This window comes from Dendrobates tinctorius, unplaced genomic scaffold, assembly GCF_039654945.1.
Source record: "Dendrobates tinctorius isolate UK_male_01 unplaced genomic scaffold, ASM3965494v1 ptg000022l, whole genome shotgun sequence".
NCBI lineage: Eukaryota > Metazoa > Chordata > Amphibia > Anura > Dendrobatidae > Dendrobates > Dendrobates tinctorius.
In genome coordinates, this window is record NW_027361690.1 from 39,143,249 (window position 1) to 39,169,142 (window position 25,894).

Here is a 25,894-nt window from a genome sequence, read left to right on the forward strand (position 1 = left end):
GCATCAGGACCAAGCTTTTGGAATTACCAGTGCCAAAGCATTTTTTTTATTGCAAACATTCTGACAACCAATTGAGGTTCAGGGTTATTGATGGAGTCTCTACTTTGAGATGTGGTGGTGATAGGGTTAAATTTTTAAAAAGAAAGTCACTTAGGTGGATTTCCACATTAGACACATTGCAACCTAGGGGTTTGAATGTGGATTATAATTTGCATATCTGCACCACTTGAACCCTTATCCTTGATATACAGAATCATCCTCTGTTTTTAATTTGTACATATTAATCGGTTTTATTTTTATTTTTTTTTCATAGATCTGGCACATGGGAACGACTTGAGGACATGGGGACAGAACAGTCCTGAAGTTATGCCAAATTTGTGGATTCATTGTGTTGTTCGATCCCCGTGCCCTCTTCCCTTTCCATGTACACGATTGCTATATCACTGTTAATGAATAAAATGTGGAATTCAGCCTAATTCAATGGCGGTCAAATGTCTTTATGTAATTATTCTGTATTTTGGCAGTGATACGTTGCCATTAAAATTGACCATGGATTTGGTATATTTAAATATATGGCTCTGCTGCAATATGGATGTGTTGGCGTGTGTTGGTAGCTATGGGTTTGTTTACATGGCTGGTCTTGTGACCGGTCATGTGACTGCCCCTTTGCTCTGATGGGCGCTCGCTTCCTGGTTGTTATGCGTGAGACTCCAAATTAGCTCGTGACGTAGGTGATGCTGTTGGTGAGCGTGCGTGGTCGCGGGTGGATGGGGCGGGGCTTATGATCGCGGTTTGCACTCTGCTTGAGATACCGCGCATGCGTGGTGTTTCTGGCATGGGTGCATAGCGAGACTTCTTCCTGGTCCCGTCCTTTCTGCGGCTGCGCTCTCGCGCTATACAGCTGCCTGGAGCAGACGATTGGTAGGGTGACGTTCCTGCCCACCATCTTATGTGTGAGTACAGCCGATAGGCTGCTTGCTTGGCGCCAACGCCATGATTTTCTCTCATTGGTAATGAGACAGTTTGATATGAGCAGACTCTTATCTTGAATGTTGATTGGTGCATTATCACTATGGTGACCATTATGCCTTATGGGGATTGGGTGATGACATCGGGGAGCTATGTGTATTATGTTTTTTGTTTATTATCCATGACAATTTTGATGTATATATACCTTTACAAAGGTTGTTTTATTCTGTAATAGAATGTTTTTTTATCTGATGTACTTGATGACTTATTATTGTGTATGTATTATTAGGGGGCGTTACCTAAACAGTGATTGGTTTGTCCACACTATATAAGGTCGCTCCATATGCTATTTGGATGTACTTGAAAAAGACCTTGTATGGTCGAAACGTTGTACTGATGTATTGATGGCAGAATAAGGGAATTTAATTTTTCACCCGGACTGGATTCTGTTCCTTCTACAATTTTGTTGGTACTATTGTTCCTCATGGGTCCTGGGACTTTGGAGCGTGCATCCAACTGAATAATCTGTGTGCTGTCGGCTGAAACTTTGTGTGCAAACAGCTAGTTACCGGACCTTTTCCATTTGTCTCTTTGCAAATTTGAGAAAGACCCGGGCTTGGGTTGAGACGTTAAAAAGAATTGCTTCTTAGGATTCCTTTTTTTCTTTCGGATACAATCATAACGTAACACTGTGATGAACTTGAATATAATAAACTTTATTTCATGATTTAATCTCCACGAGTGAGTCTGTTTTCCATACAACTTTGAGTTACGGAGTTTCACCCCAGTCCAGCCAGCACGGATACTGACAAGGTTGAGTGTGCATCCTTTATATTTTCTATTGTAACCACTTTTGGACAAGGTACAGTGAATCAAACATTTTCCGTCTACAAAAATCATCAACTAAACTTGGAGTTGAAACAACCGCCGTGCCATGAACTGCCTCTGTGAGTAATTCAGTCTACTGCAGCTGTTGTCTGTTCTGTTGCTGGATCTGTTGCATAAACAGCCTGTTTGACTCCTGTTGTGCCAGCTGTTGCTGCTGTAACTGTTGCTGGTGCTGCTGCTGGGCTTGCACCAGTTATTTAATCATGTCCTCCATTCTTTTTGACATTGCTCTCTGGCTTCACCCACAACTTGCAGTACTTTTGTAGCAGTCACATGTGTTCTTTGGTAACATTTTTCCACTCCTGTCTAAAATTTTTGTACAGTACTGTGAAATATACAGTATGTACCTCATAATTATCCATTTGATGGCTGGAGAACTGCCATTGCCTTGTTCTAGAAAGTCTGTTATATTTAACAGCTGTAAATGTGTGAAATTGGATGAAAGATATGTTTGCAGGAAAGTGTCTCTTATCATTTCAGAAAATGTTTGGATTTCAGCAGATTACTAGATGCCAACACCAACTTGCTGGTTATCTCTCAGACTTGTCACATGTTTGCACTAACTGGTTCTTTATTAATCTGTTTCCAAATTTTGGATGTGAATAATAACAGTCCTGTGTGTTGAAGAGTGTTAAAGTGATCGAGTTCTGTCAAGCCCACTGAATTGCCATAATTTTATGTAAAATAGCATAGAAAACTAAATTGTAGGCTACGTATATAAATTCAGCATCCCTTGAACAAAATTATGGGCAAAGCAGAGTATTAGGGGTTTCCCTATAGTATTTTAAAGAATGAATGAAATTAACACCTTAGTGACCAAGCTAATTTTGACCTTAGAGGGGTATTCCCATTTCCATGATCCTATCCCAATATGTAGTAGGTGTAATAATAATAATATTAGCAAATACCTCCAGATAGAAATGTAGTATAGTTTTTGTGACTCACTATGTCTCATTCCTCATGTTCAGTAATTAGAGGACCTTATGTATCCATGGTTATGACCACTGATATGGTGACAGCTAGTCGTTAGTGGTCGTAACCATGGATACCATAGCTTCTGCAATGTCTGTGTGACGGACTCAGCTCCTGCTGAGCCCATTATTTAAGTGGACCCTCTGGGTCGATGCACCCACCCACCGAGGGTGAACTGACCTTGTGAGAATCCACCCCCTATACAGGGAGTGTCAGGGGCAAGACCAAGGGGGTGAGCCACGACTGCTGGGACCAGACGGCCGGCTCAAGGGGACACTATGGGAGTGTCTGACGACCAGAGACAAGCAGGAAACAAGACAAGACAAGAGGTAAGTGCAAGGTATCTTCATTAAGATCTTCAGGATCACATTCAGTGCAAACGTGAAGACAAGCAAAACGTGCAAGGTGCGCGCGTGGGCACGCCAAGGTCCATAGCATAGTACGTGTCAGGTGGCACACCTAGGTACAGGTAATGGCACAATGGCATTGGACTCCGGACCACAGGAGACGATCGACATGATCAAGGCATCAGGCTGCGAACATCAGCTCCGGACATCAGGCCGCAGTCATCCAGCTTACGATCTCTGGCAGCGATCGGCAGGTTCCGGGCATCCGGCAGGCAAACCAGGGTTCAGGCAAGGAGGCATGACAGATATCCAGGCATGGTGCGTGTTAGGGAACATGCTAAGGTCCAAGGCTAGGTGCAAGGCAAGGTGCATGTGTAGGGGACACGCCAGGGTTCAAAGCGAGGTGCAAAGCAAGGTGCGTGTGTAAGGGACACGCCAGGGTTCAAAGCAAGGTGCGTGTGTAGGGGACACGCTAGGGTTCAAAGCGAGAAAGGGTGCGTGTGTAAAGACACGCCAGAGCACAAGGTACAAGACAGAGTGCGTGTGTAGAGACATGCCAAAGCACAAGACAGAGTACATGTGTAGAGACACACCAGAGCACAAGGTAGAAGACAGAGTGCGTGTGTAGAGACACGCCAAGGTCAGGGTTCAAGGCAGGGTGAGTGCTAGGAGCCACGCCAGGGTTCAAGGCAGGGTGCGTGCTAGGAGCCACGCCAGGGTTCAGAGCAGGACGCGTGCTAGAAGCCACGCGGGACGCACACCTCACTGGCCAGTGCACACGGCTGTAACGCCAGCACGAGGCACGACCTTCGCACAGGAGGCGGGCAAAGGAACCTTCGTGCTAGGAGCCACGCCATGTTCAGGGCAGGGTGCGTGCTAGGAGCCACCCAGGTTCAGGGCAGGGTGCGTGCTAGGAGCCATGCCAAGGTTCAAGGAAGGGCTGTGTGCTAGGAGCCACACAGGAGGCACGCCACACTGGCCAGTGCACACGGCTGTACACAAACACGATGCACTTACCATGGCACAGAAGACGCCCAAGGGGAACCCACGCCGGGGTTCAAGGCAAGGACAATGCAAGGAACAAGGCAAGACTAGGCAAGAAACAAGGCAAGGAGCAAGGTACGGAACTCGGAGCGGAACATAGGCAGAAACAGAGCCAGGTCAGAGCGAGGACAGAGTCTAGCAGCGGAGCGTAGGCAGAAGCCCAGAGCCGGGCCAAGGGAAGACCTTGGGACTAGACTTGGAAATGTGCAAGAGAGCACCATAGGACAGAGTTCAGAAAACCAGGCAGAAACGAGAACATGAGAAGTACTACAAGGCTCAGAATAGCAAAGACCAGACATGGCGAAACAGGTAAGGCAGAGAACAGAGGAAGGACTACAAGTCAAAGAATAGCTAAGGCGAGACATAGCAAAACAGACTAAGACAGAGAACAGCAGAAGGACTACAAGGCAAAGCAAGGCAAAGACAAACATGGCACGAGAGACAACACAAGACATGGCACAAGACAAGAGACGGAATAGGAGCACGGAGTGTGTGCAGAGAAGCACTACAGAGCAAAGTGCAAGGGCACAGAATAGAGGGAGCAACCCCACAGACCAAGAGCCGTGCAGGGAAGCAACACAATACTCAGGCCCTGAGCAAAGGAAGGGGTGGTCTGATATAGGGCACAGCACCTCCTCTTCCGGGTCAGGACCAGGGGAGAACTTCCTAGTTCAGATGCTCCAGGATCACAGAGCGCAGTCACATGATCAGGGTTTCAGACATGACGAGATGATCACCAAACCAGACAGTGACATGACGAGATGATCACCGAACCAGACAGTGCAGGATCCTAGGAAGGACACATAATCAGGGATTCTAGACATGACGAGATGATTGCAGAACCAGAACATTGCAGGATCCTAGGAAAGGTCACATGATCAGAGTTTCAGACATGACGAGATGATTGCAGAACCAGACAGTGCAGGATCCTAGGAAACATCACATGATCAGGGATTCTAGACATGACGAGACGATCACAGAAGGCAAAGCAGAAACGCAGGCATCTTGCAGCTCAGCGGACATGAGGTGAGTGTGCACACTGCTCTAGGGAACAAGCAGGATAGCAGACACAAGGTGCGCGTGCACACCGCTCCAGGGGTTCATGAGGCAAAACAGACATGGCGGACATGGCGGACGTGACAGTCTGCACATGAAGAAAGACCTAGCAAATCATAAAAACTGTACTACATTTCTAATTGGAGGTATTTGCTATTATTATTATTATTACTACTATTATTATTACACCAACTACATATTGGGATAGGATCTTGAAGATGGGAATACGGATTTAATGACCAAGCCAAATTTTAGAAATCGTTACCAGTGTCACTTTATGTGATATCAACTCTGGAATGTTTCAATGTATCTCAGTGTTCTGAGATTGTTTTTTCATGACACATTGTACTTTATGTTACTGGTTAATTTAGGTTGATATTTTTTGCATTTATTTGTGAAAATATCTTACTTTAGCGAAAATTTTGAAGAAAAAAAAGGCAACTTTCAATCTTTATATCCTCAAACCAAATACCGTATATACTCGTGTATAAGCCAAGTTTTTCAGCACATTTTTTTGTGTTGAAACGCCCCCTTGACTTATACACGAGACAATTGTCCCAGAGGGCCGGCGGGGAGGGGGAGTGGCGGAACAGCAGGTCACAGAGGCAGGAGTCGGCGGCTGCGGGTGTCACTGTGCTCACTGCTAAAGAGAAATGAACATTCATTTCTCTTATAGCGCGATCAGTGACACCCGCAGCCGCCGGCTTCCAGAAGACATCCTACTCACTCTCCTGTGCATCCTTGCAACATCCCGTTGGTCCCGATGCCCTCACAGCATCTGGTTGGTTCCGGTGCCGGCAGCTCTTTCTGTGCCGAGCGATTACGTGGCCCCGCTCATTAAGTTAATGAATATGCATGCCTCTCCACTCTCATAGGCGTAGAGTGCATATTCATTACCTTAATGAGCGGGGCCACGTGATCGCTCTGCAGGAAGAGCTCCTGGAACCGGAACAAGATGCATCAGGGCGTGCAGGAAGGTGAGTAGGATGTTTGTTTTTTTTTAATATGAAACATGCATACGACAGGGACCGGGGAGCCATGCATACAATGACGGGGTACGGGGAGCCATGCTTACCAGGACAGTCACCAGGGAGCCATACTAACAATGACAGGGACAGGGAGCCATGCATACAATGACAGGAACTGGGGAGCCATGCATACAATGACAGGGATGGGGGAGCCATGCATACCAGGAAAGGGATGAGGGGTTAATGCATACCTGGCTTATACTCGAGTCAATAAGCTTACCCATTTTTTTGTGGCAAAATTAGGTGCCTTGGCTTATACTCGGATCGGCTTATACTCGAGTATATACGGTAATTAATAAATAACATTTCCCATATGTCTGCTTTAAATCAGCATAAACACCATTTTATTTTGTTAGGATGTAACAGGGGTCAAAGTTTAGCAGCAATTTCTATTTTTTTCAAGACATTTATTAAACCTGTTTCTTTAGGGACCTACTTAGATTTCAATAGACTTTGAGGGGCCTATATATTGAAAACTCCCCAAGAGTGATAACATTTCAAAAACTGCACCCCTCAAATATTTCAAAATTGCTGTCAGGAAATTTTGTAAGATGCCTAATTGCCAGAAATGCCCCACAAATGTTTTATCCAGGGGTATAGTGAGCATTTTACACCACAAATGCTACACCAAATTTGATAACATTAGATCTTCATGTTGAAAATTGTAATATTTTCACAAAAATGTTGCTTTATCCCCAGATCTCTCACTTTTGCAAGTTTGAATCCCACAGTTTGTTATCCCCTTTCATATGAGTGTGGCGATACCACACATGTAGTCATAAAGTTCTGTTTATAGAAACAGCATGGCTCAAAGGGAAGGGTGTTATGATGAGTCACCGAAGGAGGAAAAAACAAAATACCAGCTAAGTCCAGAAAAACCAGAGAGGTTGGCAGCTATCGGATTGCAGACCCCTGGACCTATCCACAACAACTAGCAGTAGCCGTGGGGGGTTCCTACGGTGCCCTAGACCCCTCGATCACAGCCGGAGAACTAGATAGCCTAAAGACAGAAAGGGGAAAAACTAAACTTCCCCAGAGCAGACCCCAAAGCAATAGGCAGCCCCCAACATATAATGACGTGAAGCAAGATGAAAACACTAACACAGATCGAAAGATAGGTTGAGCAAATGATGGGGCCCAAGCTAACTACATAGGACAGGATAGGAAAGCTGCTGTCTGCCATCCGCAAAAACCCTATCAAAATGAGCCAACCGACTGATAGGAAAAACAGGCCCTGAAGTCGCTAGGCTTCAAAAGACTATATCAGCACTCAGGTATATTCTGAAGACAGAGCAAAAGATCAACAGATCAGAGACAAAAATGGAATTCAGCTCACCCCCGGCCGGGGATGGCAGAACTCCCAAAAAACAAGGCAAAACAAAAAACAAAACAGAGTACAAAGCAGAGCAGAAAAACTTAGCTTTGAGAAGCAGGAATCAGACTGGTCTCCAAGAATCCAGCAGGAAAATCACCAGCCAGGAAGAAGGGCGTCGGCAGCCTTATATTGGGTGGATCAAGGAAATGCTGTAGATATAGTATATCTTGACTTCAGCAAAGCATTTGACAAAGTCTCTCATACAATCCTTATTGAAAAAATGACTAAGTATGGAATGGACAAGGCAACTGTTAGGTGGATTCATAACTGGCTTAGTGATCGGACCCAAAGAGTGGTCGTAAATGGCTGCACATCCATCTGTCCTGGGCCCTGTATTGTTCAACATCTTTATCAACGATTTAGATGAAGGAATTGAGGGTAAACTGATTAAATTTGCTGATGACACAAAGCTAGGAGGGATAGCTAATACTAGAGAAGAGAGAGAGAGGATTCAAAAAGATTTAAATAAACTGGAGAAGTGGGCAGCAACTAACAGAATGGTTTTTAACAGGGAGAAATGCAAAGTACTACATCTGGGCAATAAAAATGAAAAAAGCATATATAGAATGGGAGGAATAGGGCTAAGTGACAGCACATGTGAAAAAGACTTGGGTATACTAATAGATCACAGACTGAATATGAGTCAACAGTGTGATGCAGCAGCAAAAAAGGCAAATGCAATTCTAGGATGTATTAACAGAAGCATACAGTCTAGATCACGTGAAGTCATTATTTCCCTCTACTCCTCTTTGGTCAGACCTCATCTGGAATATTGTGTCCAGTTTTGGGCACCACATTTTAAAAAAGACATCAACAAACTGGAGCAAGTTCAGAAAAGAGCGACCAGAATGGTGACCGGTCTGCAAACCCTGTCTTATGAGGAAAGGTTGCAGGATTTGGGAATGTTTAGTTTGCAAAAGAGAAGACTGAGAGGAGACTTAATAGCTGTCTACAAATATCTAAAGGGCTGTCACATTGTAGAAGGATCAACTTTATTCTCATTTGCACAAGGAAAGACTAGAAGCAATGGGATGAAACTGAATGGGAGGAGACACAGATTAGATATTAGAAAAAACTTTTTGACAGTTAGAGTGATCAATGAGTGGAACAGGCTGCCACGAGAAGTTGTGAGTTCTCCTTCAATGGAAGTCTTCAAACAGAGGCTGGACAGACATCTGACTGGGATGATTTAGCGAATCCTGCTTTGAGCAGGGGGTTGGACCAGATGGCCCAGGAGGTCCCTTCCAACTCTACGATTCTATGATTCTATATCCAGTCCTCAATTCCAGCCACCCAGTCATCATCTAGCTGCCCAGGTGTCTGATAATCAGCCTCACTACCTTCCTTCACCAGAGGAGGGAGTTCATCAGTGAAGGGAAAAATGAACTCACAACAGAAGGGGCACTATTTGAATTTTGAAACAAATTCGGCGCTATTTGGAATGGATTGTTGTATTTGCAGAGCCTTTGTGGTTCAGGAACAGCAGAAAAAAACCATTTTTTTTTTGTAAATTATACCCTCTGATTTATTTATCTATGAAGGTAGTGAGTAGATTGATACCATTTTTTATGCAGTTAATGCAACACAAGTTTTCAAAATGGCAATTTGCAGTTCTTTCACTATCATGTTAATTATTTTATATACTCGAGTATAAGCCGAGTTTTTCAGCCCCCTTTTTGGGCTGAAAAAGACCCCCTCAGCTTATAATCGGGTCACGCTCCCTGCGATTGAAAAAAAAATTACATACTCACCTCTCGTCGCTGGGGGCCAGGTGCCGGTGTCCTGAGCAGCGCGTGCGGCTCCCTTTCGGGAATCCTAGAGCGGCCTCAGGCATGGTCACCGCCATCGGGAGGTCACCGGGTGATGTCGGTGGGCGGAGCCGACGGTCGCTTCCGGGTCAGTGGTTGCAGGAAAATGGTGGCCGCCATTCTAGGGGGTGGGCATGAAACATCAGGCACATGCAGGGGGCAGGGGAGCCCAGGGAGGAAGCGTGGCATCACCTGCTGAGCGGATCCCGAGGGGGAAGTATGTATGGCCGTTAAGCAGGGTGACCCATGCTTCTGGCCCATTTTTCTTCACAATGGAGGATGAGCAGCTGCAGCAACCACTGCATCAGAAAGAAGCCACAGAGCAGCAAACGGCAGAGAAATCGAATACCCAACAGAGAAACCGGAGTGCAAGTCGGGGCCAGTTGCGTGACCGCTCCAGCTGGAAGAGCTCTTCCAGACAGCAGACAGCATCACCAGCTGAGATATTCCCCCCTCATATCCTGGTACCTATTTCTGCAAACACTGGTAAGTGATCTTTGTGAATGTTCACTCAGTGATGCAGCCCCCCTTATGTTTTTTGTCCTATGGGAAGAAATGCACAAATAAGCCAAGGCACAGAGAATGCGCCCTTTGTAGATGCCCCCTACCAGACTCTTGTCCAAAAAGATTATGCCCCCCTGTATCAGCAGGTGGTGAGGTCAAGGGGGAGGGGGAGCAGCGCTAGCCCCTACAGCAGGGGTGGGAAATGTCCGGCCCTTGGGCCGTATACGGCCGACCATATCATCTTGTGCGGCCCGCAGCCACTTTCCCCATTTTTTGGCCGCGGGCCCTTTAAGAGGTGTGGCGGTATTGTGCTCAGCAGGGCCGTATTTGCCATTTGCCCCCCATCATACTCACCTCCTCCATCCATGCCTGTGCTGCAGCTCTAATGGTCCTGCTCTTCCTGTGTGAGTGCGCGGTCACACATGGTACCGCTCATTAAGATCATGAATATGGACGCCACTCCACTCTCATAGGCGTGGCTCCCATATTCATGACTCTAATGGGCGGTACCACGTGACCGTGCGCTCACACACAAACAGGAAGAAGTAGCAGCAGGGAACGGAGTCGGACTGTAATGTTTAAGTAAGATATGATTTTGCAGAACATTCTAGAAATCTCCCATTGCTACTCTACTGATGAGAAAATCTGCCTGTCAGCTGAAAACCCCCCTTATTCCTTAACAGCTCTGTGTCTGCATTGGTAATAGGACACCAGACATTTCCTGTTGCAAGCAGCTGTCTGTCTCTCTCTCTCCCCCCTCCCTGCACAGCCAGGAAAGGAAGTCTTTGTTTAAACCATGCGGGGCAAGCATGTGAATGGGAAGTATTAACAGAAGCTCTATCGCTAGAACCATACGCGACATAGATATGAAAATTACATTTCTGCGTAGGGCACGAAACCAACTTTCTAACCCCTAATTTTCACGGTTCTAACACCCCAGAAACTGATATATGGATTACTCCCAAACTGTGTAACGGAACTGCTGCATGTTTGGTCTTTAATTATTGTATTCGATAAACTGGGAAAAATGATATCACGTACGTGTCTATACAAGGTCCCTCCGGCTAGATACAGTCATTATAAGTTCTGCAGTTAAATTATAATTTCAAGAGTAGGGGGTTGAACCTCCCCGGCCAACCCCTTCTGTGATGTCACACAGCAGAGGCCATAAGGCATTCCAGTGAACAAACCAGTTAGTTCAAGCTGCAGAGTCCATGCTGAAAGGACCCACCAGATGTCTGTGGATGTATGGCTGCTGCCCATCCCCCTGCCACATGACTTGCCTAAAGAACATTAAGCAACTGTAAGTTTAATTTCTGCTTTCATCCCTGTTATTTTATATTTGCAATGTACATATCTAATGTCTCAGCTTTGTAAAATCGTTTTATCTATGTAATCACTACCCGCCTTTGGGGAATAAATCGTAAAATTATCAGTCTGCCTTCATGCTCTAAGAAAAGAACTTAAGCGCCTTTTTTAGATAATTACGCTACTGATTGGGTGGCTTCGAACCCCTCTATTAAGTCTATAACTTAAGCAGAGAAGTCGGGAGCTGATGGCGGCGGAATGTGATTTGGGCCCCGGGTATTGGTGGCTGTGACGGAAAGGGATTTGATATGCTAATTCGGAGGCTGTGGCCAGAGCATTGATAATTTTCTCACTGCAGCATGCCGGGTGGCCAGACCTCATTGAAGCAGCCAGCCGGTGACCAATTATCCCAGGTGTAGTTCCCTGACTGACCCGAGGATAAGGGAGGGCGCGGGAGAGCTGCGAGTTCCAAAGTGGAACTGTAAAGTTTTGTGAAGTATTGTGGGCAGTGGTGGGACAACCAAAATAACCCCCCTGCGATAAATTGTTAGGGCAAGACTAGCTTGCTGCTTTTGTATCACGTGGTGCCAGTGGTGGGATAACTAAGATAAGCCCCCACTGTGCCTGTGATAGCCGTGTGTCAGCAGTATGTCGCGTCCCTCCATCCGCTGACATATCCGTGTCAGCGGTGGGATCGTCACATATTGGTGGCAGCAGTGGGATCATCACACGGACCAAGCCACAGGTGAGCCAGGGGGAGAAAGAGCGGCAGGAGGGATGAGCGAATGGGCCGGGTGGAGAATGAGTGCCGGGGGGTGGCAATGGGCACTTGGGGGGGTGTAGAATGAGCATCTGGGAGAGGAATGAGCGCGGGGGGATGAGTGCCGGGGGGAGGAATGAGCGCTCGGGGGGAATGAGCGGAGCCTGCACTGGGGAAACAGGTGCACTGGGGAGATGGCTGCACTAGGGAGATGGCTGCACTATGGAGATGGCTGCACTGAGGAGATGAGTGCACTGAGGAGATGGGTGCACTGAGGAGATGGCTGCACTGAGATGGCTGCACTGGAGCAATGGGTGCACTGGAGAAATGGCTGCACTAGGGAGATGGGTGCTCTGAGGAGATGGCTGCACTAGGGAGATGGCTGCACTAGGGAGATGGGTGCACTGAGGAGATGGCTGCACTAGGGAGATGGGTGCACTGAGGAGATGGCTGCACTAGGGAGATGGGTGCACTGAGGAGATGGCTGCACTGAGGAGATGGCTGCACTGGGGAAACGGGTGCACTGAGGAGATGGCTGCACTAGGGAGATGGTGCACTGAGGAGATGGCTGCACTAGGGAGATGGGTGCGCTGAGGATATGGCTGCACTAGGGAGATGGGTGCACTGAGGAGATGGCTGCACTGGGGAAATGGGTGCACTGGGGTAACGAGTGCACTGAGGAGATGGATGCACTGAGGACATGGGTGCACTGAGGAGATGGGTGCACTGAGGAGATGGCTGCACTGGGGAAACGGGTGCACTGAGGAGATGGCTGCACTGGGGAGATGGCTGCACTGGGGGAGATGGCTGCACTGGGGAGATGGCTGCACTGGGGGAGATGACTGCACTGGGGAGATGGGTGCTCTGGGGAGATGGCTGCACTGGGGAGACGGGTGCACTGGGGAGACCGGTGCACTGGGGAGACCGATGCACTGGGGAAACGAGTGCACTGAGTTGGGTGCACTGAGGACATGGGTGCACTGAGGAGATGGCTGCACTGGGGAAACGGGTGCACCGAGGAGATGGCTGCACTAGGGAGATGGGTGCACTGGGGAAACGGGTGCACTGAGGATTTGGCTGCACTGGGGAAATGGGAGAACTGAGGAGATGGCTGCACTGGGGAAACGGGTGCACTGAGGAGATGGCTGCACTGGGGAGATGGCTGCACTGAGGGAGATGGGTGCACTGGGGAGACGGCTGCACTGGGGAGACGGCTGCACTGGGGAGACGGCTGCACTGGGGAGATGGGTGCACTGGGGAGACGGCTGCACTGGGGAGACGGCTGCACTGGGGAGAAGGCTGCTCTGGGGAGATGGCTGTACTGGGGAAAAGGGTGCAATGGGGAGATGGCTGCACTGTCGACATAAACTAAATCTCCGAGTACGCCAAAATACTCGGAGGACACCTGAGCATGCTCGGGAAAACCGGAGCAACGAGTATACGCGCTTATCATTATTAATAATTTTATAAGGCCCCCGAACACTATTATAAAATTCCAAATGGCCCTCGGCAGTAAAAAGGTTCCGCACCCTAGAGAGTCTACATTGCCCATTAATATTCCCCTCAGGTGGAAGAAGAGACCCCCAACTTCACCTCAAGCCTGAAGGACATCATCAGAACAGAAGTAAGGGAGTCCATAAAATCCCTGACCCAGGGCGAAAGTTCTAGGCAGGAAGATCCCCAGAATCGGATTCATCGGTTGACTGGAGGAGAGACAACGATTCCCCTGAATAATCCTTCTTGGCTTCTTCATCTGAGGAGGACTCAGGCCGTGCCACTTATGTCTGCCCCTAGACCAGGTAGTAAAACTAGTAAAGGCAGTCTGGGGAACAATGGGGATAGTGAGACCCAGGCCAGAACTATCCATGCAAGACATTATGTTTAAGGGATTGGATCAGAATCAACGAAGATCCTTTCACTTGAATAAAAAGATTCAAGAACTGATTCTCTGGGAGTGGAAGAGGCCGGAAAACAAGGGCTCCTTACCTCCGGCCCTCAAGCGGAGATATCCCTTTGACAACCCAGCTGTTAACGTCTGGGAGAAAGCCCCTAAATTAGATGCAGCAGTCGCCAAAGCATCAAAAAAATCTTCCCTGCCCTTTGAGGACATGGGGGCTGTTAAGGATCCCCTGGATAGAAAAGCGGACATTTTCTTAAAGGAACTTGGGAGATGGCGGCCGGATCCCTGAGACCTGCAGTGGCACCCACTTGCACAATTCAGGGGGCCGCAGCTTTTCTATCGGACGCCTCAATAGATGCAGTCAGGATGGCAGCAAGGGCAGCTGGCCTCTCCAACGCGGCCCGCAGAGCACTATGGTTAAAATGCTGGCCAGGCGATATCCAAGCAAGGTCTAAGCCTTGCACCGTCCCATGTGAGGGGGAGTATCTCTTTGGTCCAGTCCTAGATGAGCTGCTGGATAAGGCAGGGGATGAGAAAAAAAAGGTTCCCCAACCTAGCGTCCTCAGCTTACCAACATCCCTTCAGCAGGAGAAAATTCGGTCAGAGAAGACCAACAAGGGATTGTTCCAAGTGGGATGACAGGAAAAAGAGAGGTACTGGCTTCATGTTTAAGTGTTCATCGTGGGAATGAAAAAAAACATCCCAGTGACTAGAGATCCCCGTAGAGGGCAGACTGTCGGCCTTTTATCCAGCCTGGTCTCGTACCACCAACAGCATTTGGGTGCAGGATGTGATATTGACAGGACTAAAGGTTGAGTTCATTTCGATCCCAGGGGATTGTTCAGGATAACTCCGGTCCGTCCCTCTTAGATAGAATAGACGGCTCTTGAAACAGAGATTGTTAAATTGTGCCACAAAAAAAGTCCTAGTGGAAGTCCCGGAGTCCGAGGAGGGTAGAGGGTTTTACTCTCCCCTGTTCTTGGTTCGGAAACCGGATAACTCTTACAGGACCATTATCAATCTTCAGTCCCTTAATAGGTTCCTAGTAGCACGACCCTTTAAAATGGAAACAGTTGGTTCAGCAATAAAAATGTTGTTTCAAAACTGTTTTATGTTGGCTTTAGATTTAAAAGACGTGTACTATCATGTGCCTATTCGTGCAAATCACCAATGCTTCTTGAGAGTGGCTGTTTCCATAGATGGCGTAATCCGGCATTTCCAGTATAGAGCTCTCCCCTTTGGCCTTTCAGCAGCACCTCGAGTTTTCACAAAGTTAATATCTGAAGTTATGGCCCACCTTCGAGAGTCGGACATCTTAATAGTACTTTACTTAGATGACTTCTTGATTATAGGCAATTTCGCAGACTATTGCCTTTTCCAAGTAGAAAGGTCTATATCCATTCTAGAACACTTGGGTTGGCTGATAAACTTTGAAAAATCACGCTTACAACCCTTGAAGGTCCAGCAATTTCTCGGCCTCATTTTAGATTCAGAAAATCAAGAATGTCGTCTGCCAACTGATAAAATCTCTCATATTTGTGATCAGGTTTTACATGCGGTAAAGAAACCCTCCATGACCCTCAGGCAGGCAATGTCCCTATTGGGTTCCCTAACATCTTGTATCCTGGCCGTCAAATGGGCTCAGTTTCACACCAGAGCCCTTCAGAGAGATATTTTATATAATGATAGAGCCCTAGGGGGGTCCCTACTCGGTAAAATGACATTAGGTCCATCTGCTTTAAATTCCCTAAAATGGTGGCTTAGCAAGAACAACTTGTCCTCTGGAGTTCCCTGGGAGAATCGCATATCCCGGTAGTAACTACAGATGCAAGTTCCTCAGTGTATGGGGCCCATATGGGCGATATCATGGTCCAGGAACATTGGGACCCCTTGGTAGAAAGTTCATCCAACCTGAAGGAACTATCGATGGTAGAGCTGTCAATTAAAAAGCCCCTTGCATACCTGCAGGCTCACCATGTCAGAATTCTCTTGAACAACCATGTGACAATGGCGTATATCAACCACCAAGGTGGGATCCGATCCGAGGCTCTAATGGAGGTAGCGGAACGCCTTTTCCAGACAGCGGAAAGACATTTTCTGTCTTTGACATCGCTAAACATAAGAGGAAAAGACAATATCACAGCAGACTTTCTCAGCCGTAATACACTAATACAGGGAGAATGGTGTCTGAATGGAGCCATCTTCAGCCAGATTGTCTGTATGTGGGGTCAACCAGATGTAAACCTCTTTGTCACCAGGCAGTACAGAAAAGTAAAACAGTTCTGTTCTCTGAATCAGGGAGAGAAACCTCTTGTTGTGGATGCCTTCCTGAGGAAGTGGGATTTCGATCTGGCCTACGCCTTCCCCCCATTATTCCTGTTACCTCTGGTAGTAAGGAAAATCAGAGAAGACAGAGCAAGGATTAATCTTATTGCCCCATTCTGGCCCTAAGCCAATAGTTTTCATGGCTGAGGACAATGTCAGTCTGCAACCCCTGGGTACTTCCAGATTTTGAGGATCTTCTTTTCCAGGGCCCAGTCAATCACCCGCAAGTAGCAGGGCTCCACCTGATGGCGTGGAGTTTGAAAGGGCATTATTGAAGGATAAAGGATTCGCCCTCAATCTAACAGACACCCTTCTGAAGAGTAAAAAATCAGTAACAACCAGAATCTATGCTGGAACCTGGAGACAATTTTTAGCCACTTCTGACCTTAAAGCCGAAAATGGGGTTCCTATAGAGCAGATTTTAGAGTTCCCGCAGAAGGGTCTGGAATTATGTTTAGCTACTAGTACCTTGAAAGGGCAGATTTCAGCCCTTGGTGCCTTATTTAATTGTGATATTGCAAAAAATACTGGATATCCAGCTTCATTAAAACAGCTGGCAGATCTAGGCCCATACACAAGGTAAGGTGCGTACCATAGGAGTTAAACTTAGTCCTTACGGCTATGACGGAGACTCTGTTTGAACCCATGGTATCTGCCTCAATTAAGATTCTATCGCACAAAATAGCCTTTTTGGTAGCTATTACATCGGCATGTAGAATAAGCGATATCCAGGCACTCTCTAGAAACCCTCCTTACATGCAGATTTTGGATGACATGGTAGTACTTAGGCCAGACCCTGCCTACTTACCAAAGGTTGCCTCAGGCTTCCACAGAACATAAGAGATAGTTCTCCCCTCCTTCCTCCCTAACCCCACTAACCAGAAGAAGGAAAAACTTCACACCTTAGATGTTAGAAGATGTCTATTACAGTATCTCTCTGTCACTAATCCCTGGAAAAAAGACAGTGCCTTATTTATATCCTTCCAGGGCTCTAGGAAGGGTCTTAGAGTTTCAAAGTGTACATTAGCTAGATGGATTAGGGTGGCTATCTCTGTAGCTTATAGAGGAGGTGGCGGTCCGGCTCCGCAGAACTTAAGGGTGCATTCTACCCAAGCCATGACAACCTCTTGGGCAGAAAGACCTGGAGTTTCCATTGACAGATATATTAGGCGGCTACATGGTCATCCCCTTGCACCTTTTTTAACCATTATAGGCTAGACATGGGTGATTCCTCAGATCTCACCTTGAGGTTAAGGGTACTGCAGGCTGTAGTCCCTCCCTAAGATAGTGTTACTGTTCTGTCTTCATACACGTTGACACGGTGTACACTCTAGCATACAGCATAAACCACCTTCTATCTTCCAAAATAATAATGTTCTCTGTAGTCTAACTTGTTTATTGGTGAAGAGTAGAGATGAGTGACTTTGCCTTTTTTAGGGTCAAGTCGGGTTTCATGAAACCCGACTTCTCAAAAGTCGAGTCGAACGAAATCGACCAACTATCGTGAAAAGTAGAAGGTCCGACTGAAACACGAAACCCAATACAAGTCAATGGGGAAGCAAAGTTGGCAGGGAGTGGAGGACAGTAAACACACCTACATGCCGGACCGCTTTTTTAAACTCTCTCTTTCCCCGGATGCTGCACATGTCATCTCGTTGCCCACAGTGTACGTCCTTGCTCAGTGGCTGAAAAAAGTCACGTGCAAGCATTCTGGGAAATCCGACTTTGGCGCTCGGGTCGGCGACCGCATGGCCGACCTCACGCTATGGCCGACCTTTCGCCGAGCGAAACCCGACTTTAGCGAAAGTCGGCGACTTTTGAATTTGACCGACCCGTTTTGCTCAACTCTAGCGAAGAGTATAGAACATGCGGTAAAACTATAAAGAATACAAACGACATGGGTAAGTATTGGGCAGATGATCACACAGCTATCACAATCACAGGAAGTATACAGTATGATGCAAACTTTACATTGAACACACAGGTGTCTAATTACATCTGCTAAGCTCTGGCTGCCGTACAGTTAATAACCTCTCTGAACAACACTGCATTGCAAGAAAAGATGTTAATCTTACCAGCTACGCTTTACTCGGATAACGAACTAAAGTAGGTGAGTTAACAGGAGGACAAATAAACACGTGCGTCCCATGAGACACACAGAAGAAAAACAGGATTTTTAAGTTGCTTACCGTAAAATCTGTTTCTCGGAGCCTTCATTGGGGGACACAGAGACCATGGGTGTATGCTGCTGCCACTAGGAGGCTGACACTATGCACAAAAAAGGTTAGCTCCTCCTCCGCAGTGTACACCCCACCGACCGGCAGGGAATTCCTCAGTTAGTGAGAAAGCAGTAGGAGAAGCAACAGAATAGATTGAAAAACAGAACAGACAACTCAACTGTAAATAACCAACAAACATAAGGACAGGAGTTGTAGAACTTGGGAGGGTGCTGTGTCCCCCAATGAAGGCTCCGAGAAACAGATTTTACGGTAAGCAACTTAAAAATCCTGTTTTCTCGTTCGCCTTATTGGGGGACACAGAGACCATGGGACGTCCCAAAGCAGTCCCTGGGGTGGGAAACAAACTTCCATCAGGCCAGCGGACTCACCACCGCCGCCTGCAGAATCCTTCTACCTAGGCTGGCGTCCGCCGAAGCGTAGGTGTGGACTCTGCAGCATTTCACAAACGTGTGAACCGATGAGCAGGATGCAGCTTTGCAAAGCTGCAGCACAGAAGCTCTGTGGCGTACCGCCCAGGAGGCACCCACTGCCCGAGTAGATTCGGCCCTGATCCCGGAGGGGCTCCGCGACGTTTAACTCGGTAGGCTTCCAAAATTGCCGATTTGATCCAGCGAGCAACAGTGGCCTTTGACGCCGGGAGACCTTTCCGCGCCCCGTCTGGAATAATGAAAAGCGACTGTCTTTCGGAAGGGAGTCGTCCTAGACAGATAGACCCTTATCGCCCTAACCAGATCCAGCTTGTTGAAGGACCGCTCTCGGGAATGAGCGGGACTCGGACAGAAGGACGGCAGAACGATCTCCTCCTTGAGGTGAAACGAAGACACCACCTTCGGGTGGAAAGAGGGCGGAGGCTGTAGAACCACCTTATCATGGTGAAGTACCAGGAAGGGAGATTGGCAAGAAAGAGCTGCCAATTCCGACACGCGCCGGACGGAAGTGATGGCCACCAGAAAGGCTACCTTCCAAGAAAGGAGAGAAAGGGAAATATCTCTGATAGGTTCAAAGGGAGGACCTTGCAGAACCCCTAGAACCAGATTAAGGTCCCATGGATCCACGGGCGCCCGGTACGGCGGAACCGTGTGAGCCACGCCCTGAAGAAAGGTCTTGACCTGAGGACAGGAAGCCAACGTCTTTTGAAACAAAATGGACAGTGCCGAAACCTGACCTTTCAAGGAACTGAGGGCAAGCCCCGCATCCAGTCCTGCCTGAAGAAACGCTAGGATTGAAGGGAGCGAAAAAGACATGGGCGCGAAGCCATAGGACTCACACCAAGTGAAATAGGCCTTCCAAGTACGGTAGTAGATCTTGGAAGAAGATGGCTTTCTGGCTCGGATCATGGCCTGAATTACTTGGTTGGAAAATCCTGCTTGTTTCAAAACCTCGGTCTCAACAGCAACGCCGTTAAAATGAGCGGCCGAGAATTGGGGTGGCAAATCGGACCTTGAGACAGCAGATCTGTTCTGTCTGGAAGCTTCCAGGGGGCGTCCGCGAGAAGGTTGACAATGTCCGCGAACCAAGACCTTCTGGGCCAATTCGGGGCAAGGAGAATGACTGGAATTCCTTCTGCCTTGATCTTCTTCAACAGCTTGGGCAGAAGAGGCAGGGGAGGGAACAGGTAGGGGAGTTCGAACTGCGACCAAGGAACAGCCAGAGTGTCGGCGCCCACTGCCAGAGTGTCTCGAGACCTGGAAACAAACTGTGGGACTTTCCTGTTGAGGCGAGACGCCAGAAGGTCTACGTCCGGGGTGCCCCACCGACGGAAGAGCAGAAGAAACACCTCCGGATGTAGGGACCACTCCCCCGCCGCGAGGCCCTCCCGGCTGAGAAAATCAGCGGCCCAGTTGTCTACGCCGGGAATGTGTACCGCAGAGATTGTCGGAACGGAGATCTCCGCCCAAAGAAGAATCTTGGACACCTCCGCCAGAGCTGAGACACTCTGTGTCCCCCCTTGGCGGTTGACATACGCCACCGCTGTGGTATTGTCTGTCTGAATCCGGACAGGCAGTCCCTTGAGGAGTTTCTCCCAGTGAACGAGAGCCAGATGGATCCCTCGAATCTCTAGGACGTTGATCGGCAGAGCTGAATCCCGATCCGACCATCGGCCCTGAACCGTGTGGTTGCGGAACACTGCTCCCCAGCCGAGGAGACTGGCATCTGCTGTTACTATCTGCCAGTGAATGGGAAGAAAGGAACGACCCGATAGAATGAGAGGCGACGTCAACCACCAGTTGAGGGACCGCTTGATCCGGTATGAAAGATGAACAGGGCAATCCAGGGACAGAGGCGATCTGTTCCACCTTGACAGAATGGCCTGCAGGAGAGGTCTGGCGTGAAATTGGACAAAGGGAACTGCCTCTATCGCCGCCACCATCTTTCCCAGGACCCTCATGGCTTTACGGAGGGACGGGAGTCGTGTGATCTGCAGCGATCGTACTTCCTGCTGCAGGGAGAGAATCTTCTCTTGTGGGAGAAAGACCCTTGACCGACGAGTGTCGAACCGTAGGCCGCCTAGAAAGACCAGAGGTTGGGTAGGAATCAGAGAGGACTTTTTCCTGTTGATGATCCACCCGAAATTGGAAAGAGTGTCCAGGACGATTGACAAACTTTGGTGAGCCTGTTGAAATGAGGGAGCTTTGATCAGAATATCGTCGAGGTACGGGAAAAGAACGAGACCTCTGACCTTCAATGAAGCCAACAACGCAGCCATGATCTTAGTGAAGACTCTGGGAGCGGTGGCAAGACCGAAGGGCAGTGCGACGAACTGGTAGTGGTGCTGCCGAATCGTGAGACGCAGTAACTTCTGATGTCCGGAGAAAATTGGAACATGTAAATAGGCATCTTGGATGTCTATTGAGCACATGAATTCCTGCTCCTCCATGGAAGCGATGACCGAGCGAAGCGACTCCATGCGGAAGTGGCGAAGGCGGACCCCCTTGTTGAGCGGCTTGAGAACCAAGATGGGTCGAGCTGCGCCGTTTTTTTTTTTTTTTCGGCACTACAAACAGGTTAGAATAGAACCTTGTGAAGCGCTCCAATTCGGGAAAGGGCACAATCACCCCGGAACTGAGGAGAGAGGCGATAGCCGTAGAGAACCCCGAGATCAAGGCTGGATCTTTTGGAGGCTGGGATTCGAAGAAACGATCCCGTGGAAGAGAGACAAACTCTATCTTGTATCCTGAGGATACGACCTCCCTGACCCAAGCTTCCTCTACGGAGGCCAGCCAAACGTCCCTGAAGGAAGCCGATCTCCCAATTGGAAGGACCCCTCGAGTGCCCGACGATAGTCATGCTGAAGTAGACCGTCCAGATCCAGATCTGGACGGTCTGCCCTGGGAAGAGTGGGATCACCAGGAAGGAGTGGGTCTAAAGGAAACTTTCTATGCTGGCGAGCCTGCGGTCTCTGTTGGCTGGAGTTGTCTGCCGTATTGAAACGGCGGAAAGCCCGAAAGGGTCGAAACTGACGCCTTAGTGGAGGACTGCGAGGCTTGGACTGAGGGAGGAGTGAACTCGTGCCTCCAGAGGCGTCCTTAATAATCTGGTCCGATTGGGACCCAAAGAGGCGCACCCCCTGAAAAGGCAGGTTAGTGAGGGACTTTTTAGAAGACAAGTCCGCTTGCCAGGCCTTTAGCCAAATTGTACGTTGAATTGCAACTACGTTGCTTGACGCCTGAACTGCGCAGGATGCGGCATCCAAGGAAGCGGAAAGAAGATAGACCCCCGCATGGAAGATCTGATTGGCGAGATCGGCCAACCGCTCCGATTGCGCTTTATCCAAGATGCCCTGACGAAGGTAGTCTGCCCACGTGGCTATGGCCTTTGCTGCCCAGGAAGAAGCCAAGCTTGGACATACCGCCGCTGAAGCCGCTTCGAAGGCAGACTTCGCCAGGGATTCTATAATCCTGTCATTAGAATCCTTTAGGGACGCCACACCTGAAAGCGGGAGAACCGTATTATTGGAAAGCCTGGACACGGGCGGATCCACCGAGGGAGAAGCAGACCAGTTGTCCGTGAGCTCCTTAGCGAATGGATAGAGTACGCCGAGACGCTTTCCTCTTTGAAAGCGTCTGGTCGGATCCTCTCTTTCCCTGGTAAAAATCTTTCCAAACTCGGAATGGAAAGGAAATACCCTGGAGGGAGTTTCTGCCCGTCTGAACGAAACCTCCTGATCTGAGGATTTCGCAGGGGAGTCAGCAATATCGAAGGTATGATGGATCGCTGCAATGAGGTTCTGCACTGTGAACTTCATGTTTGCATCCTGGTCTGAATCCAGCTCTAAAATCCCCTCAGATGACCTGTCCGAAAGCGCTTCACCTGACTCGGGAGAGGAGGCCCGAGTGGGAGGCTGCTGAGAAGGGCTATGCGGTGAGATGGGGCGAGGAGAGGATTCCGGCTGGGTCTTTTGCGACTAACGCTGGCTGACTCAGATGGAATAACTTGGGACCTGCTTGGCCCTGCCGAAGAGTCCAGGGGCAACGTATCCAGAACGGTCACCAGGGACTGAGACACCTTGGTGAGGTCTGCCACTGATTGAGATAGAGAGGAGGCCCAGCCAGGCGTGGGGGGGTTCACCCTCACCTGGGGCAGTAGATGGCCCCTGGACGGCGTCAGGCTGATGTTAGACATAGTGAAAAGCTGAGGTAGTGCCGGAAGGTTGGGGGACAGAGGGCGGAGAAGGGTCAGTCTGCAGTGCAGAGCTACTCACGGTCCGGTGTCCCCAGAAGCGATGCTCTGCGACCTGTCAGTGGATGCGGGTCAGAGCGAAATCCGGCCGACAGACCACCTGAGCGAAAAACCAGCTGGCAGATGGTGATATCCGGTGACGAGCTGTGAACGAAACCTCCTGTGTCCGGCTGACAGGCTGGGAAAATGGCGCCTGCCTGAGAAAGAGCGCGCGTCCAGGAGAAGAGGGAGGGCGGAGCACACCACAGGGTTAAAACTCTCTGCCCTCTGGCCAATAGCAGGCTGGGCAGGTAAAGGACAGGCGGTGGGAGGGCCTGGGAAGAGCGGGAGAGAAGCCCGCTTAGAAGAAAGGGGCGGGGGGCGTGGCCGCGACGCTGCGGTAGGCCCGAACTAAAGCCGGGGCCTAAATTAGTTGCGGCGGCCGCCTGTCAGCAGGGGGTCGGCGCGGAGGTCGGAAAAAGGACGCCGCCGCCGCCGGAAGCCGCGTCCAAGGGAAGAAGGAGAGGAAGAGGCCCTGTTCTCCCTGTCCCCAGAAAGGGGGGAGGGAAGGGGGGAACGCGGGGGCCAGCAATATGGAGCATGGTGTGCCTATGGGCGTAGGGCGACTGCGAGCGACCGCAGCAACCGCTCCCTGTGCCATTGAAGAGGCGCACCCCCTGTCCGTCGGGAATGGGCAGCCAGGTAAATAAAAATAAAAAATCCATACTCGCCCATCCCCGATCCGTTACCTGGGACTGAAGAACTCCTGCGTCTCATCCAACCGACAGGCTCTGGTAGGCGAGTGGGAGGGAGACTGGCGACAAGGACCCCTGGAGTCGCTGGCACGTCTTGGTGTCGGCGTCCGTCTGGCTGGTCCTGCCGCGGAGAACTGCAAGGATACGGGGTGGCAATACACGCCGTACTCGCAGACTCCATGTGGGAGTACAGATGTGACTTTTCACTCTGTATCCCTCCGTAGAACCTGTAAAGGAACGACGCACGACGAGGTAGATATGGGTCTAATGAAAGACCCGTGTCCACCTCCTACTGACACTAAGCTAAACTGAGGAATTCCCTGCCGGTCGGTGGGGTGTACACTGCGGAGGAGGAGCTAACCTTTTTTGTGCATAGTGTCAGCCTCCTAGTGGCAGCAGCATACACCCATGGTCTCTGTGTCCCCCAATAAGGCGAACGAGAAATGGCATCTTCCTTATCCCAGAAAACATTGCTTCAATCCCATAATGCAACACTCTGTTAAAGACACAGGCTGTAAATGCTATTAAAGACACAGCTATAAATTCAGCCACCACTAGATGGTGCTATAACTAAACCAGCACATAATGCAAACATATTTGCCCTATATTCAGAGGGCAGAACAATTACATCTCTGTAATTCTCTCGTGGTGCTGTCATGTGAGTCCGCATAAAGTATTAAGTTACGTTCCAGTAACGGTATTTTTCGGAAGCCCATGACAGCACCCTCAGTTCCCTCCCTTTCATTTGTGGGTGCGCACTTCTTCCACTTGTAATTTTCACGTGGGTTGATCGGTTCAGGTTGTGTATATATTTTGTGCCATTAACCATGGAGGACCTCTCAAGCTCTGTAATCCAACTGATGCGTGGGAGAGGTGCCGCCCTTTTTGTATCTGTAGTTTTCCTGTTCCCGAAGGGCAGATCCCCTCTCTCGTGGTGCTGTCATGGGCTTCTGAAAAATACAGTTACTGGTTTGTAACTTAATACTTTCAGTTTTATAGATCATACAAAATGTACTCCACACTGCGGAATAGTGGTTAAGAAATGTAGCCCAGGAATATATTTCAGCAAGTTTGTTCTGTAACATAAAAAAAGACCACAAATACTTGATGGATCAGAATATATTCAATATTTTCAACCCCAACAAAAAAGCTGCCCTTATATATTTGTCAACGGACTGCACAGCCCTAATCCCTATTTACTGATTGTATTCAGCCACTCTCACTAATCCTGTGACTCTCTTTCCCTCCCTAGGGTAAATGCAGATTGTATGTGATACAAACAGCAAATCATACGATTAGCCCTTAGAAGGGCTGTTAGTATGATGGCTCAGCTTAAGCACCAATATCAACACTACAGGCCTCTGATTCCTTATACTGTGCACATGTAGGGGGTGGACTGACCTATGGACCTGTCTGGTGAAGAAGGAAATGTAACCTGTGATGTGTACAATGCTTTATTCTGACTTGAATGCATATATGTGGGGTAACAGCTAGAATTAGGGAAAGACGGTGTAGTACCAGGTTTTGGCCACAAGATGGAGACATAGGGTAGTGAGAAAAGGGCTTAACAGCAGCTTTAGGCTAGGGAAACACAGAGTCATGGTGGGTGGAGTTACGGGACTGGGAAGGGGATTTCCAGGGTTAGGAGATACAAGGAAGGAGAGTTCCAGGGTTGAGGAGATCTCTCTCAGGGGGACGACGGAGACAAAGAAGAGCTCAGGAGAAGAAAGAAGATAGCAGAGCTCAGGAACAGACAGGAGAGAGAGACGGATAGTCGGGGGGCGGCCCTAAAGCTGCAGAGCACAGGACGCAGGACAAAGGAGGCCTGGGATACCGGATGACTGGACACTGAAAGAACAGTAAGTGTTGCAGCGGGCAGACTTGATCGGGGGAAACGATGTGGCCATGGGCCTAACGGCAGCCACGGTAGAAGAACCCAGGGGTCTTCGCCAAACA